The sequence below is a fragment of the Amblyomma americanum genome, unplaced genomic scaffold, assembly GCF_052857255.1.
Source record: "Amblyomma americanum isolate KBUSLIRL-KWMA unplaced genomic scaffold, ASM5285725v1 scaffold_26, whole genome shotgun sequence".
NCBI lineage: Eukaryota > Metazoa > Arthropoda > Arachnida > Ixodida > Ixodidae > Amblyomma > Amblyomma americanum.
Window position 1 is genome coordinate 684,908 of NW_027526498.1, and position 14,171 is coordinate 699,078.

Below are 14,171 nucleotides of genomic sequence, written 5' to 3' on the forward strand. Positions count from 1 at the left end.
GGGATGTTTGGAGTTCCCGCGGGAGGTCATGTTGCTGCGACGTCATCACCTTGTCAAGCAGTCACGATATTCGCTTAACAACGCCACCGGCGCAGGCTTTTCTCCGGTGGTGGCGGTCAAATTATTTTAACTAAATTGTTTAGGAGGTTGTAGCAGCGGTTGGAGCTCTCAGTTTGCAGCCCGATTGGTGTTGGCTGCTCTCCGGGCTCTTTCGATTAGTTATTTTTAACTCGTTTCGTCCAAGGTAGTCACAGCTGCCTCCCACCCCTCCTGCGTTGGCTGGTTAATGACAGTGACCGCCTGATTTTGTTGGCAGGCTCATACCATACGGTACAGGCGTACCTTCTCCCCGCAGGACTTGCATTTAGAGTCAAATGACTTCAGTTCTCTTGCGTGGAGGCTTCGTGAGTTGTTGTATGTCTTGGCCTGTATCTTTCGGAAGCATATGGGTAGTTCCTCCCCTTTGTCTGGTGTCTTCGCTAGCGGTGGGTAGACCCGACAGGATAATCTTACGTGCTGAATGAACTATGTCAGTGTCAGTTAGTAATGGCGTGGGAGGTTTCATGACATCCGTACTGGGTGCCCGGGGGAGAAATGCTCGGGCCCACTCGTTCCCAGGGATGCCTTAGTGCCTTGGTACCCATATTAAGTGTTTGTGGGTGGGTTGGTAGCCCGGTAGCCCCGGTGCAACTATCTTGCAGGATTTTAGCTTCTAGCGTTGCGATCCTGCCCCTGAAGTATTTGCGATACGGTGTCTGTGCAACTGTAAGAATATATTCCGAGGTAGTGTGTTTTGCAGCAGGAGCAATTGCCACTTCTTCCGCAGCCTGTATGTCCTGTGTAGCATGTACTAGCCTATTGTTTTCCTTTGGTGCACTACCACGATGGTCGTGATTCCCTCCTCCAGACCCGCATCATCGACATAGAACACTCTCTCGCTAGCGCCGTAGTGCCTTTTCACAGCTTCGGCTCGTACTTGTCGTCTTAACTGGTGAAAATTGGGGTGTATATTCCTTGGTAGTTGAGCTGCTTTGAATTTTCTGCTACACGACGCTGGGATGTCGTCTTTGGCGGTTGCGACATGAGCTCCTTAAAGCTATCGCGTAAAAAAGAGCTTCAATGGTAGGCTCCGGTAAATATGGGACACCTGGCGTTCTTTCAACTGTACGCCCAGTAAGGTAAATGGCAGAGGGGGTGAGATAAGTGGGCGGTAAGGTAAGGCAGAGCAAATTAGCGCTTTTAAAGGAAAGGAAATCGCGCTACAACTACCCAACTTCTCGGTGGTCATCCCAGTCGCGTCGTAAGGGAGGCGAGGAATTGAAGGGAAAGAAGAGAGAAAGGAGTGGCGTGAGGTTAGGCTCTGGAATAATTTCTACCCGTCGCCCACTGGACTTTTTGTCGCACCTTTTAATACTTAATGATAAAAAGTTGCAGCTATAGGTTTTTTTTTTCAATTGGACGTTTTGTTTATGAAGTTAGAGAAATTAAAAAGATTCGACACTGTTTCTCGTCTTGATCTGTATGAAAGTTCAGGTCGCCAGTTTCTGCACACGCCGGTTTGTACATACTCACCACTCATCGCAGCCACAATGGCTTTCGGCGTATATCTACGCTGCGTAATTAGCTACGATGAAAGGCGCATTTTGCGTCCGTCCCGTTCCGCCAAATTGGCTGCCTCTGGCACTTTTTTATGCCGCTGCAAGTGTAGCTAACCCTACTGGGACTAAACGAAAACAGGCACCACAAAACCAAGTAGGCCTGATTCTCGCAGTGATTGCCTGGTCCGTGTTTTAAAATCGCGATCACCCGATTACGCTTCCACTTGCTTGCCTAGCCGTCTCATGATTCGCGCGAAGCCCGTTGATTTTCCTGGCGCTATTACTTATCACTCAGCGCGGCCCTGGCGGCGTGATCGGAGCGCAAGCACTGAGAGGAAATGAGGCCGAGAACCCACAAGCAGACACACCGCTTTACTAAGGCCGAGCATGAGCACGGGAACCGTAACTCAAATCCAGAGCCTAACGTTAGACGGCACTGACTTGCTCCGCAGAGCACTGTCGGCGTACTCTATAAGCAGGGCTGCTCAGCACACTATCTGTCCAGACGAAACTCGTCAAGGGCAACAGCGGAAGCGCTGTGGAGTGCCATTCGTGATGAGTGGGAAGTGCTTCAAGCTCACCGCACGCACATCATCTCTCTTTACAATTCTAGGCCATGAAGGTTGTGGGAGACCATTCTCCCTAAATTTACAGAACGCAGAGGACGCCTTCCCTCAATGGTATTTTTTTGGTGCTTCTGAATCCTCTATCAATTTTTATTCTTTCATGTTCAACCGATAACTTCGCTGATATCTGCTCGCATTATTTTTCCTCAATTAACGGCTTATTTTATTTTATGTGGAAAGTGGCCTGCTTACCTCGTCTCCTGTAATGGAAACCAAGTAAACCATTTATCAGAGGAATACCTTTTAGTTTTCAGTGTACTCGTTCGTATTGCAACATCACACAGTATGTCTAAACCAAAAAGCAAATGCTGAGAAGAGAAGAAACCCTATATGGGGCGCCGGTTTCTCGCCGAGACACGTATTTGTTATCTGATCGGGCTAAAGCGAGCAGCACATGCGTCACCCTTGTCGTGTCCCAGCTAAACTGCACACGTGGCGTAGTGAATAAAGAAAGCGACCCCTACCCCCAAGAGCTGCATGTATTCAGCTCGTCCGCTGCTAGAGAGGAAAAAAAATGGTAGTGGCTTAGCTCAGCTGGGCCGGGATATACATACAGCAAGGTACGGTTTAACTTGGCTTTGCTTTGGCGTAGCCGTAATTGCAAAGCAGTAATGAGTCAATGTGTGAGAACCAATCGTTTATTCACTGTTCATCACTGTTTATCGCCGTCGTGGCCATAAGACTTGTCATATGGTCAATAAAGTAAACTGAAAATGTCGCTTGCTATACGCTCGGCCAACAGCCGCGTCTTCTTCCATTGCGCCTTCTCCCAAGGATAGCGGCCGCTCCGCATCTTATATCCTCCGCCGGGGCGCTGTCGCTAAGAGCATAACGCATGCGCTGTGAGCCGCATAGCTAAGCGATAACGTCACGGGCGGCACTGCGCGGAGACCGGGATTCCTCCGCCGGCTGCGAGGTGGTCGGACGTGCGTCCGACTAGCTCCGACGACAACGGGGGCGACGCAGCACCTAGGAGTCTGGTGCGTAGAAACTGTCTGGAATCACCGACCAAGGAAGCTCTATCATCGAACGCACCGATATTCACAAGGTGGGACCGAGTTAACTTGATTTTCGAGGCTTGCGGAACCCCACGTGTAGCAAGCGGAGTTAAGCCTAACGAGGCTTAGGTCGGCGAAGGAAGGAACCGAGGCCTAAGGGCCTCCAGCAGGTGATTCTAAGAGAAATGGAAGTCGTAGAAGGCACGGATATAGATCCGAAAGAGCTGATGATACCGGGTCAATGGTTCAAAGCGAAGAAAAGCGGGAAAATAGCCCCGGCGGAGATAGAAGATAGCGGCCACGTGGCCGGGAACCGAGACGCGCGAGAGCGTACAGTGGAGCGACGCGAAGGAAGAAGAAAGGCAGAGAAGTCGGTGGAAAGGCAATATACGAGAATTCCGCCCGACTACGAGAAGATAATTATGAGACCTCAAGGGGGACTGGAAAAATTACTCAAATTCGTAGGAGGCTTCCTGGCTGACGCAATCAGCGCAGCGGCTGGGGAAAGCGACAAAGGCGTGAACGACATCATCACGTTCAACACAAAGCAGCAATCGAACCTCATCGCTACGAAGGACAAAATAAAGAGGAATAAATACGCAGCGACCAGAGAGTTGACGATAGGCAAGGAAAAGGTGAGCGTCAACGCATACCTAGCGGCGCCGGAGAACAGCAGAAAAGGCGTCATATACGACGCCCCTCTATTCTGGACTGAAGACGAAATCAAAGAGAGACTGGAGTACTTCAGCGCGAAGAACCCCCCAATCCTAGGAGTGAGAAGACTGGGAAAGGCAACGAAGGCCGTGCTTATCCTCTTCGAAGAGAGCACGGTTCCAAGTCAAGTGTACCTTTCACCCACGCCGACGAGATGCGTCTTGTACAAGAAAAAGTACGAGGTATGCTATGCGTATGGCCGAATGGGGCACAGATCGGACGTGTGCCCGAACCCAGACAACAAAAAGTGCCGAGGATGCTCAGAAGAAAACCCGCAGGAAGGTCACCAATGCGAAGCCAAGTGCCAGCTCTGCGGAAAAGAGCACCCACTCGGCGACAAAAAGTGCAGAGAGCTATACCGAACACCGTACGAAATCAAGAAAAGAATCTGGGAGATGAAAAAGGACAAACAAGAAGAGCTGGCGACTCAGCAACAGAAACCCCCGGCGGACGGAGGCAAGAAACTCCGCAAGGAGGACTTCCCCAAGCTGGGAGGAAACAGCAAACGAAACCCGCCGACTGCCGGGAGCCAGGAGACCAGGGGACGTAGGAGATCGAGATCAAGGGACCCAAAGGACCCCAGGGGCAAGAGAAGGAGCAGAAGCGGGGATCCAAGCAGAGAACCCAAACAAATAAGCTTTGTAGAAGGGCCCTCCCAGGCTAAAGATGATGAGGAGAGAGAAAAAGAACAGTTAAAGAAAAAAGTATACGAGCTTCAAGGGTTCATAAATAACCTCATGAAAGCACACAAAGAAAGAGAAAAGGCAACATTCCCCCTCCCCGCACACAACCCGCACAACCCATACAGGTAGCTCAACAATCTACCCCCCCCCAACACTCAAGAGGCAGGAAATGGTAGGAGAGAAAAATAATAGAGGAGGCAGAAACAGTCAGAAGACCCCCACTTAAACGAAAAGCAGATAATGAAGCAGAAATATGGTAGAGCTAAAGAATGAATGTGAAGCAAATAGGAACGCGATAAAAGCGATGCAGACAGAACAAAGAGACTTCATGGCGCAGGTCATGGCTGCACTCAGCCAGATACAAGAGAATATAAATCAAAGATTTGAAAGCATAACAGCAGAACTGCAGGCGCAGAGAACCGAACTACAAACAAAAAGAACCGAGCTCATTGCCCTTGGAGAGCGACAGAAAAGCTTAGAGGACACTGTTGCTCAAATTCAATATGACCAGAAACGCACAAAATAAGTCTATCATTTGGCAGTGGAACTGCCGAGGATTCCAACGCAAGCGAGCGTTACTGCAAAACTACATAGACACATTAGTAGAGATGCCGCTAGCAATAGCGCTGCAAGAGACCGGGAAATTAGCATCCCTTCCAGGATATCAGGCGTTTCACAGTGATAAAGGGGAAAAATCGCGGGTAACAGCTTTAGTGAAAAGAAACATAGCAACAATTGAACACGATATTCAATGCAGGAACATAGAAGACGTCTTAGTGGAGATGCTTACGGGTAGGAAATAAGAGCCCAGTCTCTTTCTACTGAACATCTACTCAAGCCCTAAACATAAAAAGATCAGGTTCAGGGCCATCTTCCGAAAAGCTCTAAAAGCAGCGGGAAAGAACACCCTCTTCATCGTAGGAGACTTAAATGCGCTGCATGAGGAGTGGGGATACAACAGGAAAGACGGCAAGGGAAGGCAGCAGTGGGAGGATATACAAGAACTGAGCCTCTCACTACACACCGACCCAGGAAACTCAACTAGAAAAGGAAACAGTGTTACCGCGGACACCACACCCGATCTAACACTCTCCAAAAACACCAGAACAGTAACGTGGGAAAATACAGGACAAGACCTAGGCAGCGACCACTATATAATTGCCACTACGCTAATGAAGGGAGTCAAAGAAAAACGGTTAAAACAGCCAAAAGTCACAGAATGGGACAAATTTATAAAGCGGAGGGAGGAATCCTCAGCCGCAACCATCACGGACCTAGGAGAGTGGACAGACACACTCAAAAGACATGCCGCCGAAGCAACGGTAACTCTAGAAGGCCAAGACGCCCCACTCAAAGCAGACAACTAACTACTGCACATGTGGGAGGCAAAAGGTAGTCTAGAAAACAGGCTCAAAAGGCAGAAATGGAACCGGAATCTAAAAAGAAGAATAGCCAGATTAAATCGAGAAATCGAAAAATACGCACTACAACTATGCGAACAAAATTGGTGCAGCAAATGCAACGACATGGAAAAAAAACATGAGTCTAGCAAAAACATGGAACATTCTAAGGCACTTACTAGACCCAACCCAATCCAGGTCGCAAACAAACATAAGACTAGCCATGACGCGAAATAAATACGACGGAACAGACGAGAGCTTCATGGAAGAAATCAAGCAAACATACATAGTAAACGTGACTGGCACCAGCCTACCAGAATATGGGGGACCCCATAACGCACCCATAACGGAGGCTGAAGTAAGAGCGGAAATAATCAGGCTTAAAACAATATCGAGTACCAGATGGAATAACAAACAAAATGCTGCGAAATCTAGACGATGAGTCGATCACAGCTATAACAAAATATGTACAGCAGGTATGGGAGAAGGGTGAACTTCCGAAACAATGGAAAGAAGCTAGCATCATACTAATCCCCAAACCGGGCAAGCCCCCTAAGCTTGAGAACCTCAGACCAATTTCCCTCACATCGTGTGTAGGGAAACTAATGGAACATGTAATCCAAACGAGGCTAACCCGATTCATGGAAGATAATGAACTATGGCCGAATGAGATGGTCGGATTCCGGCCGGGCCTAAGCGCCCAGGATGTGATGTTGAGACTCCAGCACGACATAATAGACTCGCGATCGAGAGATATGAAAGCAATCCTAGGTCTAGACCTCAAGAAAGCTTTTGACAATGTGAAACACGAGGCATTCCTGACCGCACTTCAAGAAATAGGCGTAGGAGGCAGAGCCTACAATTACATAAAGAACTTCCTGACAGACAGGACGGCAAAGATAAGATACCAAGATTTGGAATCGGAAGAAATAGAGCTGGGAAACAGAGGTATCCCACAAGGATCGGTACTCTCCCCACTCCTTTTCAATCTGGCAATGAGGGGTCTCCCAGCTAAACTTGGGAGAATTGAAAACCTAAATTTCAGCATGCATGCTGACGACATAAACGTCTGGATAAACAAAGGTAGCGACGCAGAAATAGAGAGCAAGCTGCAAACGGCTGCAGATACAGTGGTAGAGTACGTAGCAGCTAGGGGGCTTGCCTGCTCACCAGAAAAATCAGAACTCTTAATGTACAACCCCAAATCATTAAGGCTGAAAAAAGACAGCGATCTCAAAATCATGGTTGGAAACAAACCAGTACCCAAAGTAGACAAAATAAGAATATTAGGTCTTCTCATTCAAAGTAACGGATACAACGACGAAACCATAATAATGAAATTGGAAGGGTACGCAGCATAGATGACTGGGATATTCAGAAGAATAGCCCTCAATTGAAGAGGGCTAAAGGAAATGAGCCTAGTTAAGCTGGTACAAGCGTACGTCATCAGCCAACTCAGCTATGCTACACCATATCTAAACATCCGGGCCTCAGAAAGAGATAAATTGGACTCAATAATCAGGAGATGCTACAAACGACCACTCGGAATACCCATAAGCACCTCAACCGAAAGACTCCTAGCAATGGGAATCCATAATACAAGGAAAGGAACAGCCGAAGCAGTAAGGACCGCCCAGCAGGAAAAACGCAGCCAAACATACACAGGCAGGACCGTTCTAAGCATGGTGGGACTGCAGACGGACAGAGGCATGCAAAAAAAAACAGGATATTCCAAGAAAAATCAGGGAACAGCTGAGGATTGACCCGCTTCCAGAAGAACATGCATCCCACCTTCAATAAGGAAAGGAGGGAAAAAAGAGCTGAAGCACTAGTCAAATGCTTCACCGAAGTAAACAGCGAGACAGTGGCATACACAGATGCGGCGAGCGGCAAACTGGGAGCAGCAGTAGCCTCGGTAGTAGATGGCCAAGGTAAAGCAATCTTGGCAGCAACAATACGCAGCCGCAATCCAGAGAGAGCGGAAGAAGTAGCAATAGCGCTTGCTTGCGTAGGCACCAAGGCAAGTTACATAATAAGCGACAGCAAAACAGCCATCTACAATTACGCAAGGGGCAGAGTAGCACCAGAAGCGGTGCGAATACTAGTTAGAAGGAATATTGATAAGAAAATTAGCCTCATATGGGCACCAGCTCACACGTCAGTTCCAGGCAACGAGGCGGCGCACCTCTTAGCCTGAGATCTCTACCTCGGGGCAAGAGCAGAGCCGCCCGATTGCAAGGAGCTTGACGAGAGACTACAGACATACACAGAGATAATATAAAACTACAGATTACAGCGAGGAACTGTCCCTCCACCGGACAAAGAGCTAGGAAACAGAGAGGCAAGAACTTGGCGCAGATTACAGGCAGGAAACTGCATAAATCAGGTATGGGCATCACACGTCCTGAAAGACGAAGACATAGACGATAAATGTAAGGAATGCGGGGAGAGGGGGACCCTCGACCACATAATCTGGCAATGCACACACTCCCCAGGGGTCAATGAAGGAATAAATAGTAGAGAAGCCTGGGAGACCCTTCTGCAAAGCGCGGACCCCGCCATGCAGAGGAAAGCCATCCATCTGGCGGTAGAGGCCACGAAGAGCCAGCAACTCTTTGCCTGCATCTAGTCGCGGAGGCCCCGGCCCCTGCCCCTAGGCCTGCCCGCCAGAGTAGGGAGTAGGGGGTCTCCATTTCTGATGGAAATAAAAGTTTTTGGAATGGAATGACGCGGAGACCGGCGAGACGCAGGCGCGCGGCGAAGAGCTGCGACAATTAAGGTGCAGCTGGTTGCCGTGGTTACGACGCATGCACAGAAGTGACTAGCGCGGACCACCTGATATGCGCGGCTGACTAGCCTAGTGTAGCTTTCGCGACATAAATTAAGGAGAGGTTAAACACGACTAAACCTAAGTGGACAAAGTGAAACCAGAAGGTTGTGCGTATACTTAGGTAAGCTCGAAATTGGTAATCTGTGGTGTATCCGGCAACCAGACGGCGCTTGGTGCCTGTAACCTTGAGTGCGTTCCGGGCATTGAAGGCAGCGCACCCACCCCGACACCCTTGCACACGGCTGCGAGCATGAAAGGACTGTCACGAGCACAGCGATATCTCGACACCAGAAGCACAACGTCAGGTGGCGCGGTGAAGCAGTTTTAGCTTACTTTGGCTTCCTGTCCTGTGGCCCGAGTTATTTCGGCAATCGTCCGGGCCAAATTATGAGGTCGCCATCGTGTCGGGCACACTAAATGTTGGTTGGCATCGAGTTTTGTTGTGGGGTGTTTAGCGCGGTTTGCACACTGCACTCAGCACCAACACCACTCCGCTAGCTTGAACCATAGCTGCAGCCGCGAAAAACACCGCCACCGAGGTTTATCCCGCATGCAGAACCGTTTATTGCGTTCTCCAAAATCCGGACGACCTCCCTTGTTCGCGCGCAAGCAGCAGCACCGCAGCATCTACGTACCACCAAGCACAGTAAGAGGCACGGGAAACAGTTTGGGCCGCTGAGGTGTCGTCGACTCCGTCCGCTCCGTACAGGTTCTCGCACTCAACTCCTCGCTGCCCGTCACGTGTCTACCCGTGTGGTTGCCGTGGAGGGGGGGGGGGGGGGCTGCCCGCGTCACGATGAATGGGCCCCAGCTCCGCCCCGTGTCGCTCCCGGGTAGTCGAGAACGGAAGGCCAGCGGCGGGCCCCGAAAGGGAGGAGGGGAGCGCTAGCCTCCAGCGGGTGAGGGAAACGTGGTTTCCGACATGGTCCAAATCGATTTCGATGGTTGCCCGGACAGAACTTTTGGTAATGACCCGGGCCATATTTGAAGGACACCATCGTATCGGGCGCACTAAATTTTAGCTAGACATCATCTGTTTTCCAATTTGGCCAAGGTAAAATTTCAGGGGACACCAGGCTACATCGGGAAGTCCGAGTGTCTGGCACAGTCAATTATGGTCGGACATCGATTTTTGTCCAAATCGGCCAATATCAAATTTCGGGGGTTGAAAATTTAAAGTTTGTTTTTGGAGCAAGCAAACGGCGCAGTAAATGTCTCACTTATCTCGATGAACACCCGAACCGCGCCGCAAGGGAAGGGATAAAGGAGGGACTGAAAGAAAGAAGAAAGAGGTGCCGTAGTGGAGAGTAATAATAATAATAATAATTGGTGTTGGGGGAAAGGAAATGGCGCAGTATCTGTCTCATATATCGTTGGACACCTGAACCGCGCTGTAAGGGAAGGGTAAAGGAGGGAGTTAAAGAAGAAAGGAAGAGAGAGGTGCCGTAGTGGAGGGCTCCGGAATAATTTCGACCACCTGGGGATCTTTAACGTGCACTGACATCGCACCGCACACGGGCGCCTTAACGTTTTTCCTCCATAAAAACGCAGCCGCCGCGGTCGGTTTCGAACCCGGGAACTCCGGATCAGTAGTCGAGTGCTCTAACCACTGAGCCACCGCGGCGGGATAGTGGAGAGCTCCGGAATAATTTCGACCACGGGGTGGTGGTGTTAGTGGTTTTATTAAAAATAATAGTAAAAAGGAAGGAAAAGATTTTTGCTAGCCCCGGCATCTGCCATCGATACTGAAGCACCTGAGCTGGGGCAGCGGAAATAAAGGGCAGCAGGCATAATGGAGAAATGAAATGAAAGAGGTGAGGGGACAGGAAGAGAGGATAGGGGGAGAAGTAATATGTACAAACTATTTACACAATAAGAAATGTGTCCAGGTTGTGCGCGTGATTAGTTCATTTTAGAGGAACGAAAATGAAAACTGTTTTTTAGGGAAAGGAAATGGCGCATTATCTGCCTCACATATCGAAGACACCTGAACTGCGCCTTAAGGGAAGGGATAAAGTAGAGAGCGAAAGGAGAAAGCGGTGCCGTAGTGAAGGACTTTGGAATAATTTCGACCACCTGGGGATCTTAAACGTGCACTGACATCGCACAGCACACGGGTGCGTGCCTGGGCCAAATTCTTGCCACTTGGCATCACAGTTGTTATGGCAACGAACGGTTTACAAACGCGTGCCCGTTGAGTACGACCGTGTACGGCTCGAGACACTGTGCTCGCTACCTTGGTTTAGTGCGTGCGGCTACTCAGCAGAGAGCACACTTTTTTCTGGGCACTATACCGAGAATTTCTAGTGCACTACGACATGCTTGCGGGTTCCTGCATTAAAGAAACGTGGCTTTTGTTGAGATCAATGAGGCGCACCATTATATGTGAATTTTCGGACGAATTAGTTTCGACAGCTTCCGCTAAAGGGTCCGAATAACTTGTGTACATTGTCAGTCTTTCCAGGTAGACTTGGCAGGCAATGCGTTTGTTTGCTGGCTTGGATGAGCGGTAGGAACTGTGCAACGCTCCACAATATTGTTGCTAATCTTGTTGCCAAGATACATTATGTGGTCCCGTGCGCCATTTTTGACACAATATATACACATTCATTGCTAGTCTGGCCGTGAAATAAACCCGTTTTTGTACAGTAACAACAGATTTCCACTTACAATAGATGTGGAAGGTTTCGGCAGTGTTTGTAAGAACACCTAGGTTATTAATTGGGCACGATTGATTGGTTGCGATTTCCTTCGTCTAAACGGAAAATTTTACCGCATGTCAAACGTAATAGCCGTTAAACGTGGTTTCCCAAGCAAATCTGGTTCGAAGCGAAAGTGGAAGGTTTTGCCCATTGCATGTAATGCCTGCGCAGTAGGAAATTACAGTTTTCAGTCTGTGAAGCTGAAGCAGTAGAGGCGCGCATGCACAGAAGACCGTGTGAAAAACTCTCGCTTTTTTCATACTATATATTACACACTTTCAGTGACCTCGACACCAGTGTGTTGTTTATTAGTTTTTTTTAAGCGCTATTCACGCGGACGACCATCGGCGCAGATGGATGTGAAGAAGAGGTGTGCGACGTCACCGATTCGCCGGTCTGCCCCTGCCCTTGGATTCACGCTTCACATGGGCAGCAGGGAGCCGCCGAGAGGGACGAGCGAAGCGGCCGGTCTTCGCAGGCAGAGGGGGAAGGGTCGAAAAGGAAGGAAGGGGCACTAACAATACCCACTTGGGGGGCTGTGTTGGTGTCCTGACACTAGAGGCGAAGAAAAAAGGCATATGGGGAAACAGAATATATTCACCAAAGGAAGGACCCGCCGCGGTGGCACAGTGGTTAGGGCGCTCGGCTACTGATCTGGAGTTCCCGGGTTCGAACCCGAACGCGGCGGCTGCGTTTTTATGGAGGAAAAACGCTAAGGCGCCCGTGTGCTGTGCGATATCAGTGCACGTTAAAGATCCCCAGGTGGTCGAAATTATTCCGGAGCCCTCCACTACGGCACCTCTTTCTTCCTGCCTTCTTTCACTCCCTCCTTTATTCCCTTCCTTACGGCGCGGTTCAGGTGTCCAACGATATATGAGACAGATCCTGCGCCATTTCCTTTCCCCAAAATCAAATTATTATTATTATTATTATTATTATTATTATTATTATTATTAAAGGAAGGGAGATAAGAGAGAAAGAAACATCGAGGGGGAACAGACAAAAAAAATTGCTGATGGCCTAGCTCTGTTAGGCCAGGATAAACATAGCGAAAGCGCGGCGACTTCTGGATCGGAAGAGATGATATATAAAACCCGTGCTTTCAATGTATGCGCCTTTATTCATGGTTAAAACTGGAGCCGTCGTGGCGGAGTGGTAGCGTCACCGCCTCAAACGCCAAGGGCACTGGTGTCATTGCTAGCCTCGACACAGTTTTTTTTTAATCAGTAAGCGTGCGGGTGTCTCAGATGCTCTTTTAGATGACGTAAGGGCGGGTAACGGTAAAGCGGGTGAGGGCGGCTCCGCGGCGAGGCGCGCGGTGTGACGTCATGCCTGATGGCGCGGCGAGCGCGCGGCGTCCGCCCAGCTGCGGCGGTTGCTAGGCAATGGCTCAACGTCTGTCTCTGCGCCTCCTCGGAGCACCGCCACAGAGAAATCTCAAGTTCGCGACCCACCGCGGTGGCTCAGTGGTTAGGACGCTCGGCTACCGATCCCGAGCTCGCTGGTTTCGAACCCGACTGCGGCGGCTGCGTATTTATGGAGGCGCAACGCTAAGGCGCCCGTGTGCTGTGCATGTCAGTGCACGTTGGAGATCCCCTGGTGGTCGAAATTATCCCGGAGCCCTCCACTAGGCACCTCTTCTTTCACTCCCTCCTTTCACCCTTTCCTTACGGTGCGGTTCAGGTGTCAAGCGATATACGAGACAGATGCAGGGCCATTTCCTCCTCCCCCCCCGCCAAAAAATAATATTGTTATAATGGCCAGTATAGTGTTCTAGACGTCATTGTAGTGGCAAAAGCGGCGCTCTCCCCGTGAGGATCTAGAAGCGGTGGCCCTGACGCGACGCTTGCGTAGACTCCTGGAGCAGAAATAGCGCGTCGTCGGCAAGCGCCGCGCACGGCTACGTGGGGCCAACAGGATTGTCGCGCTGTTTGTTATTGCGTTTTCACATAAATGTCCTATTTTTTAATGCATCATCACTCTCCTGCAAATGAAAATGCACAAAACGAATGGATAAATATTTTTAAACTTTTAAAGGGAAATCAGTGGCTCGTGTTTCAGTGACGGCGCCAACGCGAGGCAAGAGATGGCAGCCGCTACCTCGAAAATTGGCCCGGCGTTCCTATCTGTCCCTAGAGGAATTGATTTTGTTCGCTCCCTAGCACCTCCACGGCTTAATCCTTGCGTTGCGTCATGCGCAACGAACATATCGCTGTGTCAATGCCGCAATTTGTACTTTTTATTTTCTCTTGCAAAGGAACAATGCCACAAAACCAATTCCCCCTTTGACGTACGCCACTTCCGTAAGATATTCCGGGCAGCCCTAGTGATGATAAAACCATAACCTACCACTTTTGGCTGCAAGTTTGTTCGATTTGAAAAAAGCAACTGCATATTAATCTTGGTTTTTCCGGGGGTTTTTTCGTTATATTTTTTTTAAGAAAATCAGGTGAAACATCTTCCAGACGAAATAGGTTAGTGCTTGAACGATTAGTCGACAAGTTCCTTCTACTGCTTCGCTACACTCGTTGAGGTTTAGAACAAAGGACACCAAATCCTTGATTTTATCCTATGCAATAACTCCAGCACCGTTCTGATTGTAGTTTTATTCGTGAAAATT